We start from the raw sequence: 18,956 nt of genomic DNA on the forward strand, positions 1-18,956 counted from the left end.
TTAGTGGAAGCATGAACACATTTGACTTAAAATAAATAATGTCTTCAAGGCTTTAAAATGTTTCAAACCGTAGCACCAAAGCTCAAGGCCATAAACAGATGTTTATACAACGAAATAAAGTCTGAAGTAAATCTTGAACTAACTTGTAACAAGGGATCATGCTTAGAGGTTTGCACTGTCGCCTCATAGCAATAGGATTCTTGGTTTGATTCCTGACCGCGGAAGGACCTTTCTGTTTGCATGTTCTCCCTGTGTTTGCGTGGGGTTTCCTAGGTGTTCTGGTTTCATGTCCCCAGGCGCCCCACAGTGGCTACCCACTGCTCCTAATACTTAGGATGGGTTAAATTCAGAGCAACGTGGTAAGAAACTTGATTAGCCTTGATTTTAAACATGTATTTCATAAATATTGCAGTATTCCTGGTGCCATATGTACTTATTTGTCAGCGCAATATCGTTATAGGTCCACATGCTGTGTTGCTTTGAATTCACACTAAAATTGCCTTTCAAAGTCAAAGTGCAGATGTCATAGGAAAAAAAGGGTAAATAAAAGTAACCAAGTTGTAGTTCAGTAGTTTCTCTCAAGCAAACTGCATTTTGTTTTTCTTTTTGAGACTATACACTTATTCTCTGATGGCTAGCATCGAATCAAATAGTGGGTAAGAAGAAATTGATGGTTCCGAATGAGAAATGAGGTACTGTATATGGTTTGAATAGAAAACACAAACCTTCAAAAAGAATGAAGGTGACAGAAGATCTAAAAGGCTACCAGTGGATGAATACCAAGTAGCAAGCGAACAGAGGACGCAGCAGACACTTGATCATATGAGTGGCAGCTGGGTAAGACGTTTCAGGTAGTATTCAGCCGTCATTTGAAAGTGGAAGTTGCAAACAGTTCTAATAAAAGACATAAGAGTGGGAAAAAAAAGGAAGGAGATCGGGTTTTAGAAGGGGAAATGAAGGTGGAGGCATGGAGGATGTGCTAACATGAAAGGCCCCCCCCAAAAAAAAGAACAATAAAATATATCCTTCAGGGGAAATTATGTGGCCCTGTGTGTTTCACGCCTCCCGTGAAAAGTTTTCCATGTTAATTAGGTAATGTGAAACTAGCAAGTACAGCAGGACTGCACCAAAGCATGAGGGAGATGAAAAGACGGTGTGAAACAGCACGGTATTCCGCTAGAGGTCATAAAACATACATTTTTGTGTGTCTTTAGAGAAGAAAATGGTAAATGATGGTGCATTATTGATGTGACATGACATGTTGTTCCGTTGGTTTTGTCTTCTGCTTCATTGTTTCATAAAACATTTTCGGTTTGAAAGGTAAACCTAGGCACGAAAAAAATTCCAGGACACGGCTCAAATCTATTCTCCATGTTCCCATATGTTTAGAGTGTGATTTACCTTCATATATTCAGAGTGAAACTAGCACTGGCAGTGCCTTCTATAACCTCAGCGTTGCATGCATATATCCATGAAAATTAAATCTCTGTGTTGGTTTTGTTGAGAAATGCTTCTATATTTTAATCACCTCCTTTCTGTATTATCATACAGACGGAGAATCATGCAGAATCAACACGAATATGGTTTTGCAGATGTACGTGAGGCAGTGTCTGTGATATTGGATTTCCTGGCTGTGACTTAATTTCTGTTCTCCTCATGAAACTCAGAATAGTTTCAGCATTGAAAATGATAACATCTATTGTTATGTTTTTGTGTGAGAGTCGATGTCTGTGCGTATGTCTGTATTTGCAAGTGAAAGACAATCCGTGCTGACCCTGCAGTTTCAGCCAATTTGCTGTGATCACAATGACAAGTGTCTCCATATGGATACTTAGTAATTAGCTAAGAGGAGATGGAGAAAGGTTGGAGTTGGTGGGGCATTCGAGGACCTGTCAAAGGGCCCCACTCATCTTATCCCCCTCCCCCCATCCAAATCTGTCAGGAGGCTTGTCTGAGGCTCTCGTCCCCCCAGTCCCCTCCCTCACACTTGGCTGCTCCAGTTAATTGAAGCCACTTCAGATCAGTCAGAGGAGCTAGATCTGCATGCCTGAGCAGACCACGGCACTCACCTGACCTGTCAGTCACTGCTGCTAGCTGCCTGCCACACAAACCTAGCACATCCCAGTACATTTAAATGTTCAGGGCACAGTAGGGATGCCGGGGAGATGCTCTGTATGCCCCCTCCCAAACCCAGATCTGTCCCAGTTGTAGTGTATTCCTGTGTGCATTTGTGCACAAGCCGTTTTGAATGAGTCTATTTGAAACCTTGAGTTTTTAGTTGTTTTCATTTAGACAGGTGAGAGCAGTGGTTTTTAAACTCGATAATGACCACACAGAGACTGAAAAGTGAACAGCAAGGCGGTTTTTGTTAGGACTTAGACCTTTTATCTAGAGGAAGTGACCCTGAAATGCAGTTTTATGGCTTTAAGGAGACTGATGATGTCATCTGATAGCCAGTTCTTACTTAAAAGCGAAAACAAAATGTACCGAGGACAAACTTGCTCTCTAGATGCAGTGAAATGCGTTTTCGATAAATTCCTAAACTTGGTAAAAAAAAAAAAAGAGCAGAAAAGTGGTGTGAAAGCTCAGTTCAAACAAAGAGCAAAAGCAAAAAGCCCACAAAGCTGAGCTGAAGTGACACAGACTGCAATTGGATTTGTTTTGACTAATTTGCTGATACTAATTTGACTAATTTGTTGATAGATTATAGCTGAATAGAAAACTGTTTGCGGCTCATAAAAGCATGAGAATGCAACTTCCCCCTGATTTGGAACAAAATAAGCTGACTACGGTTTGCAAAGGCCATTAAAGTGATACCTTCATTATCCCTGCAGAGAAATTCAGTTTTTCTTTTTGCCAGAGAACATTGTAAGGTGCACAACCAGCAAGTCCTCATTCCTAAAGGACAAATTATATTAGGGCTTACAGTTTGGCAACTATATTGTCAAAGTCTGGTCAGTTTATGCAACTAATGCAACCTGGTTAAAGTCATGAAGTCATACACGTTTCACTATTGTGAGTGGACATTATTGACATGTTTTAAAGCTCAGGGAAATGTAATGTAGACATGGCTTTCCCTGGAGACAAATGTGGCAAAAGCATACAGTTTATGTGCTCCTTTAGTGCTGTGTGCTCATGAAATATATATGATATGTCCATATGGATTCAAATTTTAGACTGAGATGGAACAAAAAGATTAAAAAGCAGAGATTTTATTTGGGCACAGGGATTAGGATAAAACACAGATAGCTCTACTGGCTCTATTTCTTGATGAAACAAAAGGGCACAGAGGCTGATGGGGAAAAATGAAGACAAGAATGATGAAGGAAAAGATCTTTTAAAAGTGAACAGTAAAAATATATCTACATGGAAGCTATTGGAAAAAAGATACATTTCAATAAAAGAAATAGTCATATTGAAGCACTAAAATCCAGTAAAGTGTGTTATTTGTCCAGTGTAGTAAGAAGATGATAATTTGCAATCACTGGGTCATGTGACATGGAAACTATTACAAATAACTGCAATTGTCTTCTGTTAAAATATTTATGTAAATAAATAAGTGCATATTAGCAACCAAAATAGGTCTGCTTCATGAGACCAATTAGTATAATTTGTTTTATAATTTTTTATGGGCAAGTCAGCATGAAGGCGTTTATAATAACATTTTTCTGTGTCATTCATTCATTGTGTCAAATAGTAATTTATTGACTGATCCCTTCAGTCAAACCCTGTGGGTATGAACGAGAGCCGACTGTACTCTTACCGCGAGCACTGGCTGAAACTGAGCAAGATGCTGCCGGATCCAGAGTGAATATCTGTTGAATATCCAAGATGATCTGTCAAGTGCAGCCACTCTAAAAGTAGGATATCAAGGTTCGATATCATTTGTTCGCCTCACGAATAACTCATTGCTAACCTTGAAGAGACAGTGGAAGTGTCTCTGTTAGGATGTTGTTGGATTTTTTTTTTTTTTTTTACAAAAAAAGCAAAGTTGTGATTTTTTTTCACAGTTCTTCTTGAGCAGGCAAGTGAGTCACTCACTGACACATCAGCAGGGTGCATGTTTTCTGATGGTTTGCACCTTAAGGTCCTCCAGCTGAGGGATTGTCTCTTTGCCCTAAAAGGGGAAAGTTGTCTATCAGGCATCCTGCAGGAATTCTGCACAAATGAATACTTTCCTCTGAAATATTGTGCTCCTCTGTTGGTTCTGCCGAGCTGCCTTCCGTAACACTGAACACTGGGGATGTGTGAAGTAGAACCGCAGGGAATAGATCTTTTTGAGACAACCCACTTGGGAGTGAACGTCTGAAATGAGAAGTGGAGCTTGTGTATTGTTTTAAATGCCAGGCTTCTCCTCATCCGTTGTGCTTTCTTGTGCGAGCCTTTAGTTGTAGCTCAGTCAGCTGACATTTAATGCTCAGCCATTACATACTCTGCTGCTGCTTTAGTATAGGCCTGGTTGTTACCAGCATGGATATGAACGGACAGATGTGACAGCTGGCCAGCCATATGTGACAAGCCTTTTAGATCTTTATGCCTTAATTATGTCTTCTCTTGGGAACTATTGACATTTTAGGTCTTCACGTTCAGACCTAACAAACTGCCAGCCTCTAGTTGGCATTATCTGTCTCTTGGCAACCTCAAAGCTGACCGAGAAAGGTGCTTGATAAGTACTCACAGCTAAATTAATTTCTGCGAGCTGTGGTGTGATGGGTGCTTTCAAATTTATTACAGTGTTGTAAAAATCATGTCATTATATCATGTCTGTTGTTTACTGATTAGTGGCTCTGTCAAAAGTCTCCTCCGTTTTTCTTAATGAAGTTTTTGTGTGGAGTTTTCGGTCACGGTCTGAGGTTTGAAGCCGTAGTTTTCATCTATATTTATAGCGTGAGCCCCGCTGAGAAACCCTTTGAGCCTCACAGTGATTAGTGGCTACGCAAATAAAATTGACTTAATTAATAATTGAAAGCGGACGTTGAATTATTTTGAAGAGTGTATCCATAAATACCTAATCTTGGCTGAAATTTTCATGCAGCTCCAATAATCCTGCTGCAGTGTGTGTGCGTTTTTTTTATTTACATCACAGGTCACAGGTCACACCACAGGAGAACACATTAATGTTTTTTTCTCCATGTATTACGCTGAACGAGCTGCTGTCATCTCTTTTTAAGATTTTGAAAGAGAACACACTCGGGCATTTTATGTATCACATTGTTGTATCAGCAGTGCTCACAGGAATGAAGGCAACTCTGTTATTTTCTTTAGGATTCTTCTTATCCCCTTCATTTTCGCGTCTCTCTCCGTGTGTCTCACCTGGGTCTTCCCACACGTTCTCATTTCTCTTGTTATCCCAGGTTCTAATTTCAGTTGCCGCGGCAACCCTGCGGCTCCCCCCCACTTATTCCTCCTCCCTCAACTCTCTGAGCTCCTTGTTAAGTGTGGCAGAGCTGGTTAATGATTGTGTTTTATTTATATTTTTCCTTTTTGAAGGGCCACACATGTCTTGACTCTTGACTAAGCCTGGCTTTCTTTCTACTGTATCTTCATTTCATGTCTTTGTTGCTTACTTGCTAGCTTTGTTCTTGCCTCTCTTGTTTTGTTGCAGTCTGCCTTTGTGTTTTCTTGTATTTCTCATGGCACTGTTAGCTGTCAGTCGTGCAGTAAATTGTGGCCACTCAAGGACACTAGGTGGACCATCACTGCTATCTAATGGCATACTTGAATGCAAATTAGTTTGCTCAATGTGCCTTGTCTGATTGTTTGCTTTTATGCTGATCAAATTTAAATGTTCAGCCAAACTCTTGGTTCATCGGTAAAAGTTCACAGCATACCTACAGTAAGGGATGCATAATCATTTTCATTGATATTACACCATATGTTCAGTCTCCTGCAGTAAAGTTCACTTATAACTTTAACTTTAGAGCTTGGTGCACATTTTGTATCTGATTAATTACTTATCACGACACTACCTTGTTTTAGTGAGTTCACTTAAAGCAGATGAGGACAAATTACCTGAAGATGTAATAACATTCTGATATTTTGTTGATTTTGTTTCTACGGCAGTTGCATCCCTGAAAGATTTTCTGTGAGATGCCGACTTTCACAGTTGCATTAAGTGAATCTTGGATTATTTAAAATTACATGAACAGTATTAATTGTCCAGTATCTGTCAGGTTTAAACAAATAGCCTGTTCAAGTTAAAAACAAGTGAAAATATAACGATGGAATAGCCAACAAATCAATCAACACGTCCATATAACAACTAATAACAAGTTTCATAGTAGTCACAATGATAATAACATTTTTTATCATTGCCTGATACCAATGCACTGACAATATATTGTACACTGCCACAGGTATCTTAAATTCAGTCAGATGACATACCTGAAGAGTGTGTGTGTGTGTGTGTGTGTCTGTACATACAGTATATAAATGTGTACTGTATATGTAACTGCTTATTTCTCTTGCAAACATAATTTTAGTTTTTCTTTTTTATGTCTTCTTTATTTTCTATTTTATTGCAAATTTATTGTTTTCTTTTATTCCATTTTGTTCATACATTTTCATGCGTAGCGCAGAGGGGGCTGCAACTGCATTTGAATGTGCAATCCTGTATGACAATCGAGTTAAACTTGATCTTGAATCTTTCTTTCTTTCTTTCTTTTCTTCTCTCCTGTTCTTCATTCTTCCTCTTACCGCAATATATCTGATTTTCTTCTTTCCACACTTATCTCTTAATAGCGTCTTATTGTGTTGATATCATTGATATCTCTAGGACAGAATTGATATTCTCTAGAATATGAACAACAAGGAAATTATTTTAAAATTGATTTAGATGATGTCGTCTCACAGTCAATATAAAAATATTTGCATTTGGAAATTTTTTGAATAGCTCTGGAGAATACTCCTCCTATGGTTACTTCAGTTATTCCATCTTGCACATCCAAAGTTACAGGGACTGGAATCTGATTTGTTTTGACGCCTGTCTTGCTTGTTTGCTTTGCTTTCTCAGTTTCGGTCTGTCAGAACATTCCTGCTTTCAGTGTGAAAACTAAAAGCCAGGTCCTTTCACCTTCTCATTTTTTGCTTGCCAGCCTTCCTTCTTTCCTCCACTCTCTCTATAGGCCTACTCTTCGTTTATTACAGTCTTCTATTATCTTGATTTATTCAGTATGCATTTATGTATTTAACGTGGTTTAAAATAAATGCTGTCTGGCCCCCCACTGTTGTGTTTTTCCAGTTGTCTTGTTTCTTTGTTTATCTGCCTCCGTCCATCACCATCTTGGCATCTGCCGGAGCAGAGAAAGTCTCTCTGATGCTTTTGATTGGCTGTTCAGAGATTGGAATGTGTCTCCCTGACACAAATGACTTCATTAGAGAGTGATAATCTCAGAGGGGGTCCTCACCAAACGCAGCCTGATGTGGTGGATTTGTTTGGGCCATTTTGACAAAAGAGGTGTGAAATAGTTAACATGAGTAATTTTAAATGGCAGAGCAGGCAGAGAGGATTTTTAGGCCTAGAAAGTTCAATAGTGGCAGGAGTGCCCTCGGAGATAGTGAAAGAGTGGGGGGGTGAATTAAGAAGGCTCCGATTCGGAGCATAACTGTTGGTTACGGTCCCAGATTCACTGCAGAGATGTGAAATGTCAGTGTGTGTGTGTGTGTGTGTCTGTTTGTGGTAGTCGAACAGCTTTATCTGCCTGGCATTTCCTGCTATCAGAACCAGCTACAGCACCAGGCATCATCTGATGACCCTCCAAAAGGCCCAGCGCTGCAAAGAATATTGAGGGGAACACACGTAACCTTAACATGAATTAGGAAAGCTTGGATTTAGAGGATGACATACAGGGTTTTGTCACCTTCACTAACACCAGCAGTTATTTTGTTGGGTGTTATCTTAATAGTGTCATGGGAGTTCAGGTCTGAATCCTCCTTGTTGGCTTTTCTGTTAGCCCCTGTGGGCAGGTAATGAAAAGATCTCAAATCGGACTCCTGGTTGATTAATACCAATGATATGACACAGTCAGAGTTGTGTGGCATCAGCTTGTGGCTGCGACTTTGCAGTCTTTTCCACTTCAGCACTGCACGGATAGAGGTTGACATTTAGGTGCCAGCAGCCAAACAGAGACGTACGACTACAGACACTCGACGCCCACCACAATCTCAACTAGGGTTCTTCAGGGAGGGAATATTGAAAATGTCACCTGTAAATTATATGTAAACATTGAAACTGTTGAAATGTTACCATTTTAATGTCATATGTCTCCTATAAAGAAAGTTGGATATGGATATACAACAAAAATGTAATGATACCACATTAACATACTGCACGCCACAGTTTTTAATTATGCATAATTAGCTAATAATGTAAGAAAACACTGAGCAAGTATAGGCTTGTGCTCATTCATCTGACTTGTTTGTGATGGAAATAGTAGTGAAATTTAATCCGTATAGCTTGAGACAAGTTTTGCTGATGATTCTGTTTTAAAGGTTTGCTTTTCTTTTATGGCCGTACTCTTAATGCCTCATCTGACCAGCAATATTTTCCTCTACTTAGCAGTACAGGCATTTACTTTTTTATTAGAAAGGCTGTGGTTTGACAATTTACAGAGAGAGACAGCTCATTTTCAGCACTCACTGTATAATATATCTGCTCTTTAATGTATAGATAACAATGTGTAAAAGGTGAGGAGATCACTTTTGGTTTTAAAAAGACGATCCATCTTTTATGAATTTAATGGAGAGCATTTAAAATTCTCCCTGAATATAAATGAACGTGTGCGTGTATGTGTATGTGTATGTGTGTGTAAATGTGGTAATTGGGAGGCAGAGTGACGTTGGGGCACACAAAGGAGTAACCCTTGTCGTACCAAGTGCAACCGACGGATAGAACTGAACTTATTAGCGCAGCTACCTTTCCTCTCCCTTCCTATCACTGAAAAGAGCAACAGCAAAGCAGTAAGACAGAGTGCACCGATTGCACCTGTCTCCAAATCTTCTCAACGGTCTGTTCAACTCTGTCTTGGTTTCCATGCACTATAAGTAAACTTAGGTGAATTCAGTATCTGTAAGAATAAAAAAACTCTGAGAAAATGTCTTCCTACCACAAATTATGTGGTATCTTATATAACTAAGAATATCAAATAAATGCAGCTGTGTAACCATTAGGTACTAAATTACATTATTACTTGTGTGTGTCTTTGTTTACATCTTTGGATGTTATGATATACAGCTTGACTTCAGTAGACGGCAACTTTTGCTGTTGATGTGTACCGTCTCTACAGTCAGGAAGCCAATTTATTCACCTCAGTAGAGCTGATGGAAGCAGATCTAATTGCATATAACATTTTGCAGCATTTCAAACATCAGTTCAAAATTTGTTTGACCTCTCAGTTCCTGCATATGTGATATTTTTCTAATGGTCTCCATGTTCACTTTAGAAGTGTTTCTTTCTGATCTAATGCCACAGCTGTTAGAAATCACTGTTGAAAGATACATACATATTTTATGTTGCCAATCCTTTGTTTTGGTTAGTTTTAGGGGAAAATTGTCGATTTGGGTTGGATAAGTGCTTGATTAAAAGAAACCAGCCTTGACTGGAAATCACAGGAACACATGTGAAAGCACAAAGAAAGAGTGTTTTACTGTGTAAAAACGTGATGTTTTGTTGACCCATCCATCCACCCCGGCTTTCCTACATGTCCTTTACTCCTGATGGTCAACCTTCAGAATGCATTCATTCAGAATCCTGCAGTGTTGTAGGACACTGAATGTAAACATAATGTTGTTTTGGTGCAGTTGATAGATTCTTGGGAGGACAATATCAACAAAAGATGACCCAGGACCACCTCTCACTATGACCCTGTACATCGGCGGCTCCCTGCTGCTGCTGAATTGTCTCAAATGTAAGCTTCTCCAGTGAGAGGAAGATTAGATGTGACATCTGGTAAGGAGCAGGAATATTGTCCCCTGAGGTGAAGCGGGGCTGTTGTGTGGAAAAATGCCAGAAAGTGGCATTAGATTGCCCTTGATCTCCATATTTCAGCACAGTGATATGACAGTATGACAAGTTAAGTGAATAGTTGATCTTAATTGGCTCTTCTTCAGTGTGGATCCATTTGGGTTTGAAGTACATTATGCTAATGGAAGACCAACAGAAAAGACACATCAACAGAATCTTTCATTCATATTTGGTTCATTGTTGGCCTCTTGGAAAAGGATACTAAACAGCTAAACAGATCTGGTACACCTGTCAATGATGTCTTTTATATTTGAGGATATATTTAAAAATTCTCTTTTATGTCTTTGTTCATTTTTCTTTTCCAAAACAGTGGACTTTAATATAGATCCACACCACTTCGCTTTTTTTTATTATTTTTTCTCTTGCCCACGTGACTCACTCTACCTCTGTTAAAGATGACATCTCACAAATTCACTGGCTTGTACTGCTACCGGCACAGTTCATCATTATAATTGTTGTAAAGAAGGGAGAGAATGGTGAAGAGAAAATGGAGAAAAAAAAACCCCACACTCGGCCTGAAATCACCCACTGTTCTCTACATATTGAACATATTAAACACCCAATAGTGTACTCTATTATGAGATTTCAGACACTAATGATGCGTCATTATTTTGTGAATCATTGAATTCTACATTTTGTGTTCCACTGAGGGATTTTTTATGGCTTTATAGTACATAAATGTTAGAAATAGAGCTCCAACTCTCAAATAGAATGACCGACTTTAAGTACATCACACTTGGTAGAAAATGGGGAGAGACTCTGGACAAAGCGCTATGGTGAAGTGGGAGGGTGAAGGAAAGAAGAAATTCTCTCTTGCTGAAATAAGCCTTTATAGATGCATGGGGATGGGCTGAAAGCAATTTTCCCTAAGGCAACATTTCTGTGCGGAAGCAAGCTGACATTTTTTTTAAAAGCGCAATTAAAATGGAAAACCAAGGAGAAGGTTGTTGACCGAAGTCTGACTCTGGTCATATCATTTTATATCTGGAATTCTAATCATGTCATGACGTACTTTGAACATTGTAAGAACAATTTTATATTTGGCTGTATTCATAGTGCATTCTAGTGATTGATGACTCATTAAGATCTCTAATGAATCGCAAAGTTTGTTGGTCTCATCAGATATTCATTAGGTTTACACAATGCAGCACTTGGAGGTTGGTAAAGTTTGATTTCTCTGCTCATAGGACCTTCTTCTATAGACAACTGAGTGCTATATCTGTTTGTACATTCAACAGAAACTGATTAAACAGCATGACTGACACAGGTGTGTCTTGCACACAATGAAAGGCCAACTCTTAGGCAATGAGTACTAGCCAATCAGAGGTAAAGTAAGGGGGATCATGATTTTGATCTCCTGTGGAAATACATTGGCATCATTAGACCTACCTAAGTTTCTTTTTTCTGCACATATTCAAAGTGCAAAATCTATTGCGACTAGTCCAAGGCGCACATCATTAACAGCCCGCCGTCAGGTTCATTTAGTTTCCAAGCCTTTCCTTACGGATCAAGTATCTCGTTTTGCATCATGCTTTGGACTATAAAAGCTGACAACCTGTTGGCATATGAAGGTATTGACTGAGTGCATACAGGATGTCAAACACCCTGTGTGAAAAGAGAAGGATCAGAAGAGATTAGACAAGCGGATGGGATAAAGATAGAGCTAAAGACAGGCTTTGTCTTTGCCCCCCCTTATGAGCTAGGGCTCCTGCTAATTACCAAGCTCTCTGGTCCTTGCTAAATGTGTTTGAAATCCACTGGATGCAGATAATTGAGCTGGAAATGTGTTACATGACAAAGTCACACTGAAGGACAACCACTAAAAAAGGCCTCCTCTCCACTCCCCCCCCCTGTTTCTCTGTGAGGCGTACTTTGGAAATAAAACTCCACCAAAGGATTCATTCCACAGCGTTTGTCTTTGTTGTTTGCTGAGATTGAAGCTTAGGGGATGTTTGAGCCACCTATTGTGATAAGCTATAGTCAAAACAGAGACGGGCCAATGGCTGGATGTGTCAGACAGATCTGTGTCTTCTTGTTGCCGAAATAATTGCTTTTAGCCTTCAGTTTAGGGATGTGAGCTTTTAAAGATCCCTCACACATCATCATAGCAAAGTAGAGAAATGTTTTATAGCCACAGGCTAGATGTGTCTGTCCATGCATCTCAAGTTTTCTCTCAGCTAAGCAGTCGCTCGTACTCGCACAGATTTGTATAGCCTAAATCTCAAATTGATTCCAGTGCTTCATATGAATATTGATTTACTGGCTTGGATACATTGATCCCGGGTAGAGATAGGCCTCCCCTGAGAATGTAGGAGTGAAGTGAAAACAAGGTGAAGAGAGACTCCCTGTCGTTCTATTTGCATTTTAATTATAAATTGCATCATTGCACTGAGTGCGGTAACAAAACAACTCCCTCGCCCTCCATTCACTCCTCCCTTTTGCTTCAAGCTCGGCTCACTTCATGAGAATGAAACTTCATGCAGGGAGCCTCTGCAGGGCAGAAAACAAACAGACAGGGTAATACGTAGGAGCTCACCCAGTAGTCGTGTGCATGAAGGTGAAAGAAGCTTCGCCTCAGTGGGTGCACGCGAAAGTTGTTGCACAAATATTCTAGCTTTGTTCAGAGAAAGAAAGACATACATTGTCAAAACATATTTTATTTGGATGGTTAGATAGACTTAGCTGTGTTTCAGTTGGTGTTGGAGAAGAAAACAGTGAGAGAGAGAGAGAGAGAGCTGTGGACAACAGCCAGTATCATTTTGTCATTTAGAAAGCACTTTTCTGTTGTTATCTTGGCTACATGAGCCCACTGTGGTTTGATGTCTGCCTCTGAGTATAGAACTTTTATTTTTTTCAAGTCTCAAATTTTCACTGAGGATTTGGCTCTATGTGTGTGTGTGTGTGTGTGTCTGCGCTTGTGTAGAAATGTTACTGTTTTGTCACAGAAGTGGTGCGCTGTGACTATACAGGGCTGACTGATCACATCTGAGCAGTGTGTAAGCACAAATTGCAAGAACGCAGACAGAGTGGCTTTAGATGTGCGACTTAAAGCTCCTCTCTGGATTCTTCACAGGATGACATATGGACTTTGCTAAACGTTGTGTACCACTGTACATTACAAAAGCATTTTTATAGGATTGTGTCCATCAAATGAACTCTCATCTTTTTTCCACGTCTCCTGTATTGAATCTGTAATATCGGGTGTTTCTAGCTGAGTGTGCTAAATATCAGGAGAAGTGTATGCAGATAGATTGATTTGCATGTGTAATGTGATTTACCAAGACTGAAAGTCATTGCGGTAAAGGTATTTGTGGGTGTAATGAAGTACACCAGACCATGTACATACCACCTTTCACTTCAAATTGAGCTTTGCAGTTAAAAGAGAGAGACCAGGTGTTCAAAATTTTGACTACAGTTAAACTGAAGTACTTGTAAAGATGGTCTAAACTGTAGGTAAATGTTTCTCAAGAGCTACTCTGTTTTCTCTCTCTTTAGATTTAGGATTGGATCTTTTATACAGAGACACTGAGTCACAGAGCAGCTGGTCGGCTCTGCAACACTAGAGCAAAGCAAAGATCTGGGGAAGATCAGAAAGGATGGAGAGATAGGGAGAGAGAACAAAGGATGATGGCAGAGGCCAAACACTGACAACATACTCTCAGCTTGGCATTATGGTGGTAGCAGCTAAGGAGCTTTTACCCACTGTGGAGCATTGATTATATTAAATGATTAATGACGTCGTAGAAATGATTGCAGACGTGTGACCATTGCACTATTTCCTATTGAATGCATGTTTTAAAAAGTATAGTGCAGGAGTTTATACAATCTGTGAGACTGTGGGCCACCTGAAAAAGACAGACCTCCTTAGTTTACTCTGGATGGGATCCTGATTGTTATTTAATCCTATACATTCAACAACTGAACCATGATAGTTTCAAGTATGTGTAAAGTAAGAAAAAATATGTGTTCTGAGTTTGTCAGACTAAAGAAGAAAGTGTTATTAACCACCCAGCCAAATTTGAATGAAAAGGTTTGTCCTAAGGCATGTGTTCTTTTCTGACTCTAGAAAAGTGTGAGAAACTGTAAAATTCCCCAAAAGTGTTGTATCTCTGAATTCTTTAACTAATTTGTTCACGTTTAGGCGTTTATGTGATCTCCTTTTAATAACTAATGTAATATTCTTTCATTTCCATTTACTTAGCCTCGCCTAAAACAGTTCGGAGCCCCGCTGGGAAGCCCAACTCTTTGAAAACCTCTGGTATAGAGTAATCAAGTTGTATTATATACCTATTTGACCATGTGTATTCAGGACATGACTCAATTGTGAATATGTATTTTTGGTTTTGAAAAACTGCTTTCATGCAAACTACTAGCAACGCTGTGAAGTGATCTCTTAGAAATGTAGTCCAAAACATTAATGACATCAATGACTGCTTATCTCTAAAGGTTGACACCAAAATGAAGTTAATTAATATTACCACTCATAGTAACACATATACTCAGTTCTCTGAAATGCAGCTGGATAATAACATTATTAATTTGGGCTAATCTATCTCAGTTTCTTAATGTGAGACTTCTTATGGAATCTTTTGTTATCTTGGCTGCATATTAGCACTTCTCTCAATATTAGGTCTTCCAAAGAAGGATATGTGATCCAAACGCCAGACTAAAGCATGAAGGAAGAAGTGCGGGGACTGGCATGGTTGCCTGGTTTTTATTGCGATTTTGGCTGTGTTGAAGAGAGGCAGAGAAAATGGGGAGTTAAAGTGATAGTTTAAAAAGGGGAGAAATAAGGAGACAGAAAAAACGATATAGATAGACAGAGAGAGGAGACCATCAGTGATATGGAGAGCGATGGTGATGTTGTTTTACTGGGGTTTGCTCCTGATTCAGGGAGGGCCTCCGTCTCTGCCTGGCACCTCTTAATTCATCACACCTCCCGCGGCCCTGGATCCGACACACTCCAGTGTCTCCCCCGACCCGCCGCCAAGTTCGCGCTCAGCCCCGTCATGCATGCGTGCTCACCGCTCCCGTTATTCTCTTATCCCTGTTTTCACCCTCTTTTTCTCTCTCTGAGTGAGTGTCAGGGCTATCAGCGGTGCCTCGGGCAAGATGGACAGACACTGTTTTACAGCAGACATGTTTTCATACATGCTCCACATCCAGCCTTGTTCACACGTGTGTGTGTGTGTGTGTGTGTGTGTGTCTTTCACTCTCACCTGGAAACTCTCCTTCCCTCTGCCTATTTTGCCTGTCATTCTCACCAACTTGTGGTTTAGTTTAGATTTTCTTGCTATTAATATCAGAGACACCCCCGCTCTGACTTTTTTCTCATGGCCGTCTGCTTGAGAGCTGGAATTTCTTCTGTCATATGATCTCTGTGTATGTTCTTATTTAACAGGAAGTGCACCTCCAGTCAGCTGTGTATGATTTGTTAAAATGGGAGACAGCCCCTTCACTTGATCAGTCTTGCTGATCCACTATATACATCTGCACATGCTCCCTGTAAACATTGATTGGAGCTCCTGTCCACTTTTAGTGGAATCTGACCTTATAATGAGCAGGCTTCATTAGGCCTTAGATTTCTCACCCGGACTGGAGGGAAGAGGGTGGTGTGGGTTGTTAAAAAAGCACATGGTTGACTCTAAGCTGTCGGAAAAATGAGCTAGCATGTGGGCGCCTGATTTGCGTTCAGAAATGCGTCACGAATACGCTCAAAGCTGCAACATTCTGCCACTTTGCCTCAGCTTTTTGGCATGTTTTCAGTCTTTGTAGTCCGTCCCTCTGAACGCCGCAGCCCGTCTCTGTACCTCACTGTTTTGCTCGCTGCCTATTGTCGCACAAGGTGACCCTCTAAACACTCCAGGATCCCCGCTGTGATCGCAGCCCTTTCTGCAGCAGCCAAATCACACAGCTCCACCCCCGTCCACCAGGTGGTGGCGTCTCAGCACCGTGCTCCCCTCCCCCATTTTCTTCCCCTCCCAGCAGGAAACCAGGGCCTGAAGGGAGAGGCTCGTGGGTGGTTCTGTGTATTTGATGTTTGCCTTTCATTTTGCAAGTTAAAGGGAATTTAGATGGAGACATGTTGAGTGTGTGCGCATGTGTTTGTAAGTGCTTGTGTGCTCGCATTTAGTTTTTGTTTTTTTCCCCCTTTTTTTTTAATAATATATTTTTTTAGAGAGTCTTAGAAATAGCCGTAATGAATTCCAGAAGGCTTTCCATCTCTCTTTTCTGTCACTCTTCACCTCCTATTTCACAGCAGGCCTGGTCGCCTCAAGTCCCTGCCATATGGCCAAACTGAAGAATCTTTGCGATAGACTTAAGTATTTGATATAGAAATCCATTGATTTAACTGCTTATAGAGATTATCATCATCATCACCAGTAGCTACAATTGGCGTATCTTTATCTACAGTGAAAAGGTACTGTAAAGTTATCTCATGGCACATCACATAACTTGACAGATGAATCATTTTATGAACAAAGCCTTATTTATGATAACTTTTCAGTACCAAACAGTGCATTCATTTGCCTAGGCTGGAGGACTTTTTATAGTAACTGACTTTAATAGTTATACAGAAGTTTTTTAAATTTTATTTTGCCATCATGTCACAGTGACAGTGAAGATCAGAGAGGAGAGAGAGAGAGAGAGCGAGAGGAAGAGGGGTATGATGTGCAGCAAAGGTCTCCAGCTGTAACTGAAGCATCAATGAGCCTGCTCTGTATAACCACACTCACCTGCATTGTTAAAAGATATTAGTATAATTCTTCAACTCATAGTGAAGAATTGTCCTCCTTTTTCATTATATTACTTGTAATATGGAAGAAATGGACAACTTAAATTGAACTTGTTCAACAGGAGGCTCTATGGTAATGTGGGTCTGTCTGTTCCAGCAGTGAAATATCTCGACAAAAACAATAATTCAGTGTTATTTATTAAGCCATGACTTATACTGATATATACAGATAATAAAACAGGCATACTGAACATACTATGTGCTAACATGCTAAATGTTGAATGCTAAATACATCATATTTAAAAACTTTCAACATTCATGTTAATATACATTGACTTTCATTTTGCTGTGAAATAAAAGCTGTCTCCAGTCTGACAGTATTGTGCTGGGATGAGCCTGAATATTCCAAATAGGTCACTGATCAAGATAAACCGCTGAAATTTAAGCAACAAGTCAAGTCAGTTTTATTTACTGAAGCCCAAAATGACAAAAGGCTTTATAATCGTTGCAATATGAAACAGATATTTATAGACCTTTTGATTCTGATGGTTAAAACTGTGTTTTCTGCTTTGTACTTAGCAACTTCACACCATAACTTTAGATTGCATTACATAAAACTTAAATATAAACATTAAGAGAAGCGCCGGTGTGTGGGGTTTTTTTTTCTCACGAAAGGAAAGTACTAGAGATAAAAATAATAATCACAGTTCACTAGTTCAACGTGTCGAAATGAAATTGGTTAAATATGCATTGTCTTGCAGGTTGCGATGGATGCGCCACCAGCTATTCAGATTGTCACAAGCACAGATGGAAAAACAAATGAACAGAAATGTGTCCTCGAGTGTAAATATGCATTGTAAGCTGTTCACATTATCAGATTTGCAGATGGAGGTAACATATGCGGCGAAATATATGCTATCACCATGTAAAATTTACAGATGGAGTTAATATTACAGCACAAGCATTATTACACCATGAGCGGAGTATCATGCGTTGACTCACTGTGTGGTTACTGTATGTAGCCTGGTCTGTATCTGAGCAGGTGGCAGCCTCCAGCTCTCATGCTGATGGAGGAGGCAGATGCGGCATCACCTCGCTTAGCTCTTGTTTATACAGAGGAAGTTGAATCTATCTGTCTGTTGGTTTGTCAGATTCTCCTCCCTGGCGTGTTGAGGTGTGTGACAGAGAGATGGAGAAAGACGGAGGCTGGACTGGCAGAGTGAGAGCAGACTGTCTTCTCTGTAATGAATATAAATGGGCTCCAGGTCTCACTCTCCTCATCTGGTTCCCCTCTCTGAAAACAGGTATGGGGTGAGGTTGTGGGTTGGAGGTGGCCCATCCTGCTTCCCTCCCTCTCTGCTCGCTCAAACACTCACTGCATTGTACATGCAAAACACACACATCATACATGTGTTTCTGTCTTGATTTCGTGGTGACTGCTCTGTGGTTCGGTTCAGCCTGAACAGCTGTTAGTAAGACTCTCAGCAGAAGGAAACTTCATTATAGTTGTCAAAATAACCGTGTAATCGTGTGTTTTATTAAAATAATGTGCATTACCATTAAAAAATCAACTCAAACTGCAATCTTTCCCTTTCACTTGAAATTGTAATCCTTCTTGGTGTATGCAAATAATTTTGTTTGATTACGTCACATAACAGGAGCTGAGATTTAGGGAATTTATTGGCTAAATATGGAATATACTAGTCATAAGCGTGTTTTCATTTGAGTATAAGCACCTGAAAATAAAAATCATTGTGTTTTTGTTACCTTAGAATGATCCTTTTATATCTACAGAGGGAGTGGGTCCTCTTCCATGGAGTCTGCCATGTTTCTACAGTAGCCCAGAATGGACAAACCAAATGCAAGCTTTAGAAAAAGCCTTTCGCGTTTTTAAGTTTTAGTGTTTCATACCCACTTTAGGTTCTCCTGCTAGCTTGGAAGGGGTGGGGTTGAGATGAGGGGTTTTCATTTGGTTGCAGTCTGCACGTTCACCGCTAGATGCCACTAAATCTTAGACTCTGGACCTGTAACTTTAGATATGCATACATCATATTAGTGCTGAAAGGATTAGTTGATTATTTGATCAATCACCAGAGAATTAATCAGCAACAATTTTGAGAATTGCTGTATAATTTAAGTAATTTAACAAGTGAGAATGGCCAAAAATGTTCTGGTTCCAGCTTAGGAAATGTTAAATTA

General features: G+C 39.9%; 1 protein-coding gene across 4 annotated transcripts in view; it reads left to right on the forward strand.

Annotated features, from left to right (window-relative positions):
* The window catches only part of spop (speckle type BTB/POZ protein), a 96,151-nt gene that overhangs the window by 19,380 nt on the left and 57,815 nt on the right, over nucleotides 1-18,956 (forward strand). Inside the window, exon 3 of one of the 4 annotated variants that reach the window (XM_027285970.1) lies at nucleotides 17,909-18,061. The exons of the other annotated variants lie outside the window; for them this stretch is intronic. The gene's annotated coding sequence lies outside the window, so the exon portion shown is untranslated. The remainder of the gene's footprint in view (nucleotides 1-17,908; nucleotides 18,062-18,956) is intronic. 4 annotated transcript variants of the gene reach the window in all.

The sequence above is a fragment of the Larimichthys crocea genome, chromosome XII (genome assembly GCF_000972845.2).
Source record: "Larimichthys crocea isolate SSNF chromosome XII, L_crocea_2.0, whole genome shotgun sequence".
Classification (NCBI taxonomy): domain Eukaryota; kingdom Metazoa; phylum Chordata; class Actinopteri; family Sciaenidae; genus Larimichthys; species Larimichthys crocea.